Here is an 11,774-nt window from a genome sequence, read left to right on the forward strand (position 1 = left end):
AGGTACTTGTACATTGAGCGGAGAGGTACTGTCGACACTTGTACATTCAGCGGAGAGGTACTTGTACATGGAGCGGAGAGGTACTGTCGATACTTGACATTGAGCGGATAGGTACTTGTACATGGAGCGGAGAGGTACTTGTACATGGAGCGGAGAGGTACTTGTACATGGAGCGGAGAGGTACTTGTACATTGAGCGGAGAGGTACTTGTACATGGAGCGGAGAGGTACTTGTACATTGAGCGGAGAGGTACTTGTACATGGAGCGGAGAGGTACTTGTACATGGAGCGGAGAGGTACTTGTACATGGAGCGGAGAGGTACTTGTACATGGAGCGGAGAGGTACTTGTACATTGAGCGGAGATGTACTTGTACATGGAGCGGAGATGTACTTGTACATGGATCGGAGAGGTACTTGTACATGAGAGCGGAGAGGTACTGTCGACACTTGTACATTCAGCGGAGAGGTACTTGTACATTGAGCGTAGAGGTACTGTCGACACTTGTACATTGAGCGGAGAGGTACTTGTACATGGAGCGGAGAGGTACTGTCGACACTTGTACATTGAGCGGAGAGGTACTTGTACATTGAGCGGAGAGGTACTTGTACATGGAGCGCAGAGGTACTTGTACATTGAGCGGAGAGGTACTTGTACATGGAGCGGAGAGGTACTTGTACATGAGAGCGGAGAGGTACTTGTACATGGAGCGGAGAGGTACTTGTACATTGAGCGGAGAGGTACTGTCGACACTTGTACATTCAGCGGAGAGGTACTTGTACATGGAGCGGAGAGGTACTGTCGATACTTGACATTGAGCGGAGAGGTACTTGTACATGGAGCGGAGAGGTATTTGTACATTGAGCGGAGAGGTACTTGTACATTGAGCGGAGAGGTACTGTCGACACTTGTACATTCAGCGGAGAGCTACTTGTACATGGAGCGGAGAGGTATTTGTACATTGAGCGGAGAGGTACTTGTACATGGAGCGGAGAGGTACTTGTACATAGAGCGGAGAGGTACTTATACATGGAGCGGAGAGGTATTTGTACATTGAGCGGAGAGGTACTTGTACATGGAGCGGAGAGGTACTTGTACATGAGAGCGGAGAGGTATTTGTACATGGAGCGGAAAGGTACTGTCGACACTTGTACATTGAGCGGAGAGCTACTTGTACATGGAGCGGAGAGGTACTTGTACATGAGAGCGGAGAGGTACTTGTACATGGAGCGGAGAGGTATTTGTACATGGAGCGGAGAGGTACTGTCGACACTTGACATTGAGCGGAGAGGTACTTGTACATGGAGCGGAGAGGTACTTGTACATGAGAGCGGAGAGGTATTTGTACATGGAGCGGAGAGGTACTGTCGACACTTGACATTGGACGGAGAGGTACTTGTACATGGAGCGGAGAGGTACTTGTACATGGAGCGGAGAGGTACTTGTACATGGACCGGAGAGGTACTTGTACATGGAGCGGAGAGGTACTTGTACATGGAGCGGAGATGTACTTGTACATTGAGCGGAGAGGTACTTGTACATGGAGCAGAGATGTACTTGTACATGGAGCGGAGATGTACTTGTACATTGAGCGGAGAGGTACTTGTACATGGAGCGGAGAGGTACTTGTACATTGAGCGGAGAGGTACTTGTACATGGAGCGGAGAGGTACTTGTACATGGAGCGGAGAGGTACTTGTACATGTAGCGGAGAGGTGCTTGTACATGGAGCGGAGAGGTACTTGTACATGGAGCGGAGAGGTATTTGTACATGGAGCGGAGAGGTACTTGTACATGGAGCGGAGAGGTACTTGTACATTCAGCGGAGAGGTACTTGTACATTGAGCGGAGAGGTACTTGTAGATGGAGCGGAGAGGTACTGTCGACACTTGTACATTGAGCGGAGAGGTACTTGTACATGGAGCGGAGAGGTACTTGTACATGGAGCGGAGAGGTACTGTCGACACTTGTACATTGAGCGGAGAGGTACTTGTACATGGAGCGGAGAGGTACTTGTACATTGAGCGGAGAGGTACTTGTACATGGAGCGGAGAGGTACTTGTACATGGAGCGGAGAGGTACTTGTACATGGAGCGGAGAGGTACTTGTACATTGAGCGGAGAGGTACTTGTACATGGAGCGGAGAGGTACTTGTACATGGAGCGGAGAGGTACTTGTACAGGGAGCGGAGAGGTACTTGTACATTGAGCGGAGAGGTACTTGTACATGGAGCGGAGAGGTACTTGTACATGGAGCGGAGAGGTACTTGTACATTGAGCGGAGAGGTACTTGTACATGGAGCGGAGAGGTACTTGTACATGGAGCGGAGAGGTACTTGTACATGGAGCGGAGAGGTACTTGTACATTGAGCGGAGAGGTACTTGTACATGGAGCGGAGAGGTACTTGTACATGGAGCGGAGAGGTACTTGTACATGGAGCGGAGAGGTACTTGTACATGGAGCGGAGAGGTACTTGTACATTGAGCGGAGATGTACTTGTACATGGATCGGAGAGGTACTTGTACATGAGAGCGGAGAGGTACTGTCGACACTTGTACATTGAGCGTAGAGGTACTGTCGACACTTGTACATTGAGCGGAGAGGTACTTGTACATGGAGCGGAGAGGTACTGTCGACACTTGTACATTGAGCGGAGAGGTACTTGTACATTGAGCGGAGAGGTACTTGTACATGGAGCGCAGAGGTACTTGTACATTGAGCGGAGAGGTACTTGTACATGGAGCGGAGAGGTACTTGTACATGAGAGCGGAGAGGTACTTGTACATGGAGCGGAGAGGTACTTGTACATTGAGCGGAGAGGTACTGTCGACACTTGTACATTCAGCGGAGAGGTACTTGTACATGGAGCGGAGAGGTACTGTCGATACTTGACATTGAGCGGAGAGGTACTTGTACATGGAGCGGAGAGGTACTTGTACATGGAGCGGAGAGGTACTTGTACATTGAGCGGAGAGGTACTTGTACATGGAGCGGAGAGGTACTTGTACATTGAGCGGAGAGGTACTTGTACATGGAGCGGAGAGGTACTTGTACATGGAGCGGAGAGGTACTTGTACATGGAGCGGAGAGGTACTTGTACATGGAGCGGAGAGGTACTTGTACATTGAGCGGAGATGTACTTGTACATGGAGCGGAGATGTACTTGTACATGGATCGGAGAGGTACTTGTACATGAGAGCGGAGAGGTACTGTCGACACTTGTACATTCAGCGGAGAGGTACTTGTACATTGAGCGTAGAGGTACTGTCGACACTTGTACATTGAGCGGAGAGGTACTTGTACATGGAGCGGAGAGGTACTGTCGACACTTGTACATTGAGCGGAGAGGTACTTGTACATTGAGCGGAGAGGTACTTGTACATGGAGCGCAGAGGTACTTGTACATTGAGCGGAGAGGTACTTGTACATGGAGCGGAGAGGTACTTGTACATGAGAGCGGAGAGGTACTTGTACATGGAGCGGAGAGGTACTTGTACATTGAGCGGAGAGGTACTTGTACATTGAGCGGAGACGTACTTGTACATTGAGCGGAGATGTACTTGTACATTGAGCGGAGATGTACTTGTACATTGAGCGGAGAGGTACTGGTACATGGAGCGGAGAGGTACTTGTACATGGAGCGGAGAGGTATTTGTACATGGAGCGGAGAGGTATTTGTACATGGAGCGGAGAGGTACTTGTACATTGAGCGGAGAGGTACTTGTACATGGAGCGGAGAGGTACTTGTACATGGAGCGGAGAGGTACTTGTACATGTAGCGGAGAGGTGCTTGTACATGGAGCGGAGAGGTACTTGTACATGGAGCGGAGAGGTATTTGTACATGGAGCGGAGAGGTACTTGTACATGGAGCGGAGAGGTACTTGTACATTCAGCGGAGAGGTACTTGTACATTGAGCGGAGAGGTACTTGTAGATGGAGCGGAGAGGTACTGTCGACACTTGTACATTGAGCGGAGAGGTACTTGTACATGGAGCGGAGAGGTACTTGTACATGGAGCGGAGAGGTACTGTCGACACTTGTACATTGAGCGGAGAGGTACTTGTACATGGAGCGGAGAGGTACTTGTACATGGAGCGGAGATGTACTTGTACAGGGAGCGGAGAGGTACTTGTACATTGAGCGGAGAGGTACTTGTACATGGAGCGGAGAGGTACTTGTACATGGAGCGGAGAGGTACTTGTACATTGAGCGGAGAGGTACTTGTACATGGAGCGGAGAGGTACTTGTACATGGAGCGGAGAGGTACTTGTACATGGAGCGGAGAGGTACTTGTACATTGAGCGGAGAGGTACTTGTACATGGAGCGGAGAGGTACTTGTACATGGAGCGGAGAGGTACTTGTACATGGAGCGGAGAGGTACTTGTACATGGAGCGGAGAGGTACTTGTACATTGAGCGGAGATGTACTTGTACATGGATCGGAGAGGTACTTGTACATGAGAGCGGAGAGGTACTGTCGACACTTGTACATTGAGCGTAGAGGTACTGTCGACACTTGTACATTGAGCGGAGAGGTACTTGTACATGGAGCGGAGAGGTACTGTCGACACTTGTACATTGAGCGGAGAGGTACTTGTACATTGAGCGGAGAGGTACTTGTACATGGAGCGCAGAGGTACTTGTACATTGAGCGGAGAGGTACTTGTACATGGAGCGGAGAGGTACTTGTACATGAGAGCGGAGAGGTACTTGTACATGGAGCGGAGAGGTACTTGTACATTGAGCGGAGAGGTACTGTCGACACTTGTACATTCAGCGGAGAGGTACTTGTACATGGAGCGGAGAGGTACTGTCGATACTTGACATTGAGCGGAGAGGTACTTGTACATGGAGCGGAGAGGTACTTGTACATGGAGCGGAGAGGTACTTGTACATGGAGCGGAGAGGTACTTGTACATTGAGCGGAGAGGTACTTGTACATGGAGCGGAGAGGTACTTGTACATTGAGCGGAGAGGTACTTGTACATGGAGCGGAGAGGTACTTGTACATGGAGCGGAGAGGTACTTGTACATGGAGCGGAGAGGTACTTGTACATGGAGCGGAGAGGTACTTGTACATTGAGCGGAGATGTACTTGTACATGGAGCGGAGATGTACTTGTACATGGATCGGAGAGGTACTTGTACATGAGAGCGGAGAGGTACTGTCGACACTTGTACATTCAGCGGAGAGGTACTTGTACATTGAGCGTAGAGGTACTGTCGACACTTGTACATTGAGCGGAGAGGTACTTGTACATGGAGCGGAGAGGTACTGTCGACACTTGTACATTGAGCGGAGAGGTACTTGTACATTGAGCGGAGAGGTACTTGTACATGGAGCGCAGAGGTACTTGTACATTGAGCGGAGAGGTACTTGTACATGGAGCGGAGAGGTACTTGTACATGAGAGCGGAGAGGTACTTGTACATGGAGCGGAGAGGTACTTGTACATTGAGCGGAGAGGTACTGTCGACACTTGTACATTCAGCGGAGAGGTACTTGTACATGGAGCGGAGAGGTACTGTCGATACTTGACATTGAGCGGAGAGGTACTTGTACATGGAGCGGAGAGGTATTTGTACATTGAGCGGAGAGGTACTTGTACATTGAGCGGAGAGGTACTGTCGACACTTGTACATTCAGCGGAGAGCTACTTGTACATGGAGCGGAGAGGTATTTGTACATTGAGCGGAGAGGTACTTGTACATGGAGCGGAGAGGTACTTGTACATAGAGCGGAGAGGTACTTATACATGGAGCGGAGAGGTATTTGTACATTGAGCGGAGAGGTACTTGTACATGGAGCGGAGAGGTACTTGTACATGAGAGCGGAGAGGTATTTGTACATGGAGCGGAAAGGTACTGTCGACACTTGTACATTGAGCGGAGAGCTACTTGTACATGGAGCGGAGAGGTACTTGTACATGAGAGCGGAGAGGTACTTGTACATGGAGCGGAGAGGTATTTGTACATGGAGCGGAGAGGTACTGTCGACACTTGACATTGAGCGGAGAGGTACTTGTACATGGAGCGGAGAGGTACTTGTACATGAGAGCGGAGAGGTATTTGTACATGGAGCGGAGAGGTACTGTCGACACTTGACATTGGACGGAGAGGTACTTGTACATGGAGCGGAGAGGTACTTGTACATGGAGCGGAGAGGTACTTGTACATGGACCGGAGAGGTACTTGTACATGGAGCGGAGAGGTACTTGTACATGGAGCGGAGATGTACTTGTACATTGAGCGGAGAGGTACTTGTACATGGAGCAGAGATGTACTTGTACATGGAGCGGAGATGTACTTGTACATTGAGCGGAGAGGTACTTGTACATGGAGCGGAGAGGTACTTGTACATTGAGCGGAGAGGTACTTGTACATGGAGCGGAGAGGTACTTGTACATGGAGCGGAGAGGTACTTGTACATGTAGCGGAGAGGTGCTTGTACATGGAGCGGAGAGGTACTTGTACATGGAGCGGAGAGGTATTTGTACATGGAGCGGAGAGGTACTTGTACATGGAGCGGAGAGGTACTTGTACATTCAGCGGAGAGGTACTTGTACATTGAGCGGAGAGGTACTTGTAGATGGAGCGGAGAGGTACTGTCGACACTTGTACATTGAGCGGAGAGGTACTTGTACATGGAGCGGAGAGGTACTTGTACATGGAGCGGAGAGGTACTGTCGACACTTGTACATTGAGCGGAGAGGTACTTGTACATGGAGCGGAGAGGTACTTGTACATTGAGCGGAGAGGTACTTGTACATGGAGCGGAGAGGTACTTGTACATGGAGCGGAGAGGTACTTGTACATGGAGCGGAGAGGTACTTGTACATTGAGCGGAGAGGTACTTGTACATGGAGCGGAGAGGTACTTGTACATGGAGCGGAGAGGTACTTGTACATGGAGCGGAGAGGTACTTGTACATTGAGCGGAGAGGTACTTGTACATGGAGCGGAGAGGTACTTGTACATGGAGCGGAGAGGTACTTGTACATGGAGCGGAGAGGTACTTGTACATGGAGCGGAGAGGTACTTGTACATTGAGCGGAGATGTACTTGTACATGGATCGGAGAGGTACTTGTACATAAGAGCGGAGAGGTACTGTCGACACTTGTACATTGAGCGTAGAGGTACTGTCGACACTTGTACATTGAGCGGAGAGGTACTTGTACATGGAGCGGAGAGGTACTGTCGACACTTGTACATTGAGCGGAGAGGTACTTGTACATTGAGCGGAGAGGTACTTGTACATGGAGCGCAGAGGTACTTGTACATTGAGCGGAGAGGTACTTGTACATGGAGCGGAGAGGTACTTGTACATGAGAGCGGAGAGGTACTTGTACATGGAGCGGAGAGGTACTTGTACATTGAGCGGAGAGGTACTGTCGACACTTGTACATTCAGCGGAGAGGTACTTGTACATGGAGCGGAGAGGTACTGTCGATACTTGACATTGAGCGGAGAGGTACTTGTACATGGAGCGGAGAGGTACTTGTACATGGAGCGGAGAGGTACTTGTACATGGAGCGGAGAGGTACTTGTACATTGAGCGGAGAGGTACTTGTACATGGAGCGGAGAGGTACTTGTACATTGAGCGGAGAGGTACTTGTACATGGAGCAGAGAGGTACTTGTACATGGAGCGGAGAGGTACTTGTACATGGAGCGGAGAGGTACTTGTACATGGAGCGGAGAGGTACTTGTACATTGAACGGAGATGTACTTGTACATGGAGCGGAGATGTACTTGTACATGGATCGGAGAGGTACTTGTACATGAGAGCGGAGAGGTACTGTCGACACTTGTACATTCAGCGGAGAGGTACTTGTACATTGAGCGTAGAGGTACTGTCGACACTTGTACATTGAGCGGAGAGGTACTTGTACATGGAGCGGAGAGGTACTGTCGACACTTGTACATTGAGCGGAGAGGTACTTGTACATTGAGCGGAGAGGTACTTGTACATGGAGCGCAGAGGTACTTGTACATTGAGCGGAGAGGTACTTGTACATGGAGCGGAGAGGTACTTGTACATGAGAGCGGAGAGGTACTTGTACATGGAGCGGAGAGGTACTTGTACATTGAGCGGAGAGGTACTGTCGACACTTGTACATTCAGCGGAGAGGTACTTGTACATGGAGCGGAGAGGTACTGTCGATACTTGACATTGAGCGGAGAGGTACTTGTACATGGAGCGGAGAGGTATTTGTACATTGAGCGGAGAGGTACTTGTACATTGAGCGGAGAGGTACTGTCGACACTTGTACATTCAGCGGAGAGCTACTTGTACATGGAGCGGAGAGGTATTTGTACATTGAGCGGAGAGGTACTTGTACATGGAGCGGAGAGGTACTTGTACATAGAGCGGAGAGGTACTTATACATGGAGCGGAGAGGTATTTGTACATTGAGCGGAGAGGTACTTGTACATGGAGCGGAGAGGTACTTGTACATGAGAGCGGAGAGGTATTTGTACATGGAGCGGAAAGGTACTGTCGACACTTGTACATTGAGCGGAGAGCTACTTGTACATGGAGCGGAGAGGTACTTGTACATGAGAGCGGAGAGGTACTTGTACATGGAGCGGAGAGGTATTTGTACATGGAGCGGAGAGGTACTGTCGACACTTGACATTGAGCGGAGAGGTACTTGTACATGGAGCGGATAGGTACTTGTACATGAGAGCGGAGAGGTATTTGTACATGGAGCGGAGAGGTACTGTCGACACTTGACATTGGACGGAGAGGTACTTGTACATGGAGCGGAGAGGTACTTGTACATGGAGCGGAGAGGTACTTGTACATGGACCGGAGAGGTACTTGTACATGGAGCGGAGAGGTACTTGTACATGGAGCGGAGATGTACTTGTACATTGAGCGGAGAGGTACTTGTACATGGAGCAGAGATGTACTTGTACATGGAGCGGAGATGTACTTGTACATTGAGCGGAGAGGTACTTGTACATGGAGCGGAGAGGTACTTGTACATGGAGCGGAGATGTACTTGTACATGGAGCGGAGAGGTACTTGTACATGGAGCGGAGATGTACTTGTACATTGAGCGGAGAGGTACTTGTACATGGAGCAGAGATGTACTTGTACATGGAGCGGAGAGGTACTTGTACATGGAGCGGAGAGGTACTTGTACATGGAGCGGAGAGGTACTTGTACATGGAGCGGAGAGGTACTTGTACATTGAGCGGAGATGTACTTGTACATGGAGCGGAGAGGTACTTGTACATTGAGCGGAGAGGTACTTGTACATGGAGCGGAGAGGTACTTGTACATGGAGCGGAGAGGTACTTGTACATGGAGCGGAGAGGTACTTGTACATGGAGCGGAGAGGTACTTGTACATTGAGCGGAGATGTACTTGTACATGGAGCGGAGATGTACTTGTACATGGATCGGAGAGGTACTTGTACATGAGAGCGGAGAGGTACTGTCAACACTTGTACATTGAGCGTAGAGGTACTGTCGACACTTGTACATTGAGCGGAGAGGTACTTGTACATGGAGCGGAGAGGTACTGTCGACACTTGTACATTGAGCGGAGAGGTACTTGTAGATGGAGCGGAGAGGTACTGTCGACACTTGTACATTGAGCGGAGAGGTACTTGTACATGGAGCGGAGAGGTACTTGTACATGGAGCGGAGAGGTACTGTCGACACTTGTACATTGAGCGGAGAGGTACTTGTACATGGAGCGGAGAGGTACTTGTACATGGAGCGGAGATGTACTTGTACAGGGAGCGGAGAGGTACTTGTACATTGAGCGGAGAGGTACTTGTACATGGAGCGGAGAGGTACTTGTACATGGAGCGGAGAGGTACTTGTACATGGAGCGGAGAGGTACTTGTACATGGAGCGGAGAGGTACTTGTACATTGAGCGGAGAGGTACTTGTACATGGAGCGGAGAGGTACTTGTACATGGAGCGGAGAGGTACTTGTACATGGAGCGGAGAGGTACTTGTACATGGAGCGGAGAGGTACTTGTACATTGAGCGGAGATGTACTTGTACATGGATCGGAGAGGTACTTGTACATGAGAGCGGAGAGGTACTGTCGACACTTGTACATTGAGCGTAGAGGTACTGTCGACACTTGTACATTGAGCGGAGAGGTACTTGTACATGGAGCGGAGAGGTACTGTCGACACTTGTACATTGAGCGGAGAGGTACTTGTACATTGAGCGGAGAGGTACTTGTACATGGAGCGCAGAGGTACTTGTACATTGAGCGGAGAGGTACTTGTACATGGAGCGGAGAGGTACTTGTACATGAGAGCGGAGAGGTACTTGTACATGGAGCGGAGAGGTACTTGTACATTGAGCGGAGAGGTACTGTCGACACTTGTACATTCAGCGGAGAGGTACTTGTACATGGAGCGGAGAGGTACTGTCGATACTTGACATTGAGCGGAGAGGTACTTGTACATGGAGCGGAGAGGTACTTGTACATGGAGCGGAGAGGTACTTGTACATGGAGCGGAGAGGTACTTGTACATTGAGCGGAGAGGTACTTGTACATGGAGCGGAGAGGTACTTGTACATTGAGCGGAGAGGTACTTGTACATGGAGCGGAGAGGTACTTGTACATGGAGCGGAGAGGTACTTGTACATGGAGCGGAGAGGTACTTGTACATGGAGCGGAGAGGTACTTGTACATTGAGCGGAGATGTACTTGTACATGGAGCGGAGATGTACTTGTACATGGATCGGAGAGGTACTTGTACATGAGAGCGGAGAGGTACTGTCGACACTTGTACATTCAGCGGAGAGGTACTTGTACATTGAGCGTAGAGGTACTGTCGACACTTGTACATTGAGCGGAGAGGTACTTGTACATGGAGCGGAGAGGTACTGTCGACACTTGTACATTGAGCGGAGAGGTACTTGTACATTGAGCGGAGAGGTACTTGTACATGGAGCGCAGAGGTACTTGTACATTGAGCGGAGAGGTACTTGTACATGGAGCGGAGAGGTACTTGTACATGAGAGCGGAGAGGTACTTGTACATGGAGCGGAGAGGTACTTGTACATTGAGCGGAGAGGTACTGTCGACACTTGTACATTCAGCGGAGAGGTACTTGTACATGGAGCGGAGAGGTACTGTCGATACTTGACATTGAGCGGAGAGGTACTTGTACATGGAGCGGAGAGGTATTTGTACATTGAGCGGAGAGGTACTTGTACATTGAGCGGAGAGGTACTGTCGACACTTGTACATTCAGCGGAGAGCTACTTGTACATGGAGCGGAGAGGTATTTGTACATTGAGCGGAGAGGTACTTGTACATGGAGCGGAGAGGTACTTGTACATAGAGCGGAGAGGTACTTATACATGGAGCGGAGAGGTATTTGTACATTGAGCGGAGAGGTACTTGTACATGGAGCGGAGAGGTACTTGTACATGAGAGCGGAGAGGTATTTGTACATGGAGCGGAAAGGTACTGTCGACACTTGTACATTGAGCGGAGAGCTACTTGTACATGGAGCGGAGAGGTACTTGTACATGAGAGCGGAGAGGTACTTGTACATGGAGCGGAGAGGTATTTGTACATGGAGCGGAGAGGTACTGTCGACACTTGACATTGAGCGGAGAGGTACTTGTACATGGAGCGGAGAGGTACTTGTACATGAGAGCGGAGAGGTATTTGTACATGGAGCGGAGAGGTACTGTCGACACTTGACATTGGACGGAGAGGTACTTGTACATGGAGCGGAGAGGTACTTGTACATGGAGCGGAGAGGTACTTGTACATGGACCGGAGAGG

The sequence above is a fragment of the Poromitra crassiceps genome, assembly GCF_964638095.1.
Source record: "Poromitra crassiceps genome assembly, contig: HAP1_SCAFFOLD_77, whole genome shotgun sequence".
In the NCBI taxonomy this organism is placed as follows: Eukaryota; Metazoa; Chordata; class Actinopteri; order Beryciformes; family Melamphaidae; genus Poromitra; species Poromitra crassiceps.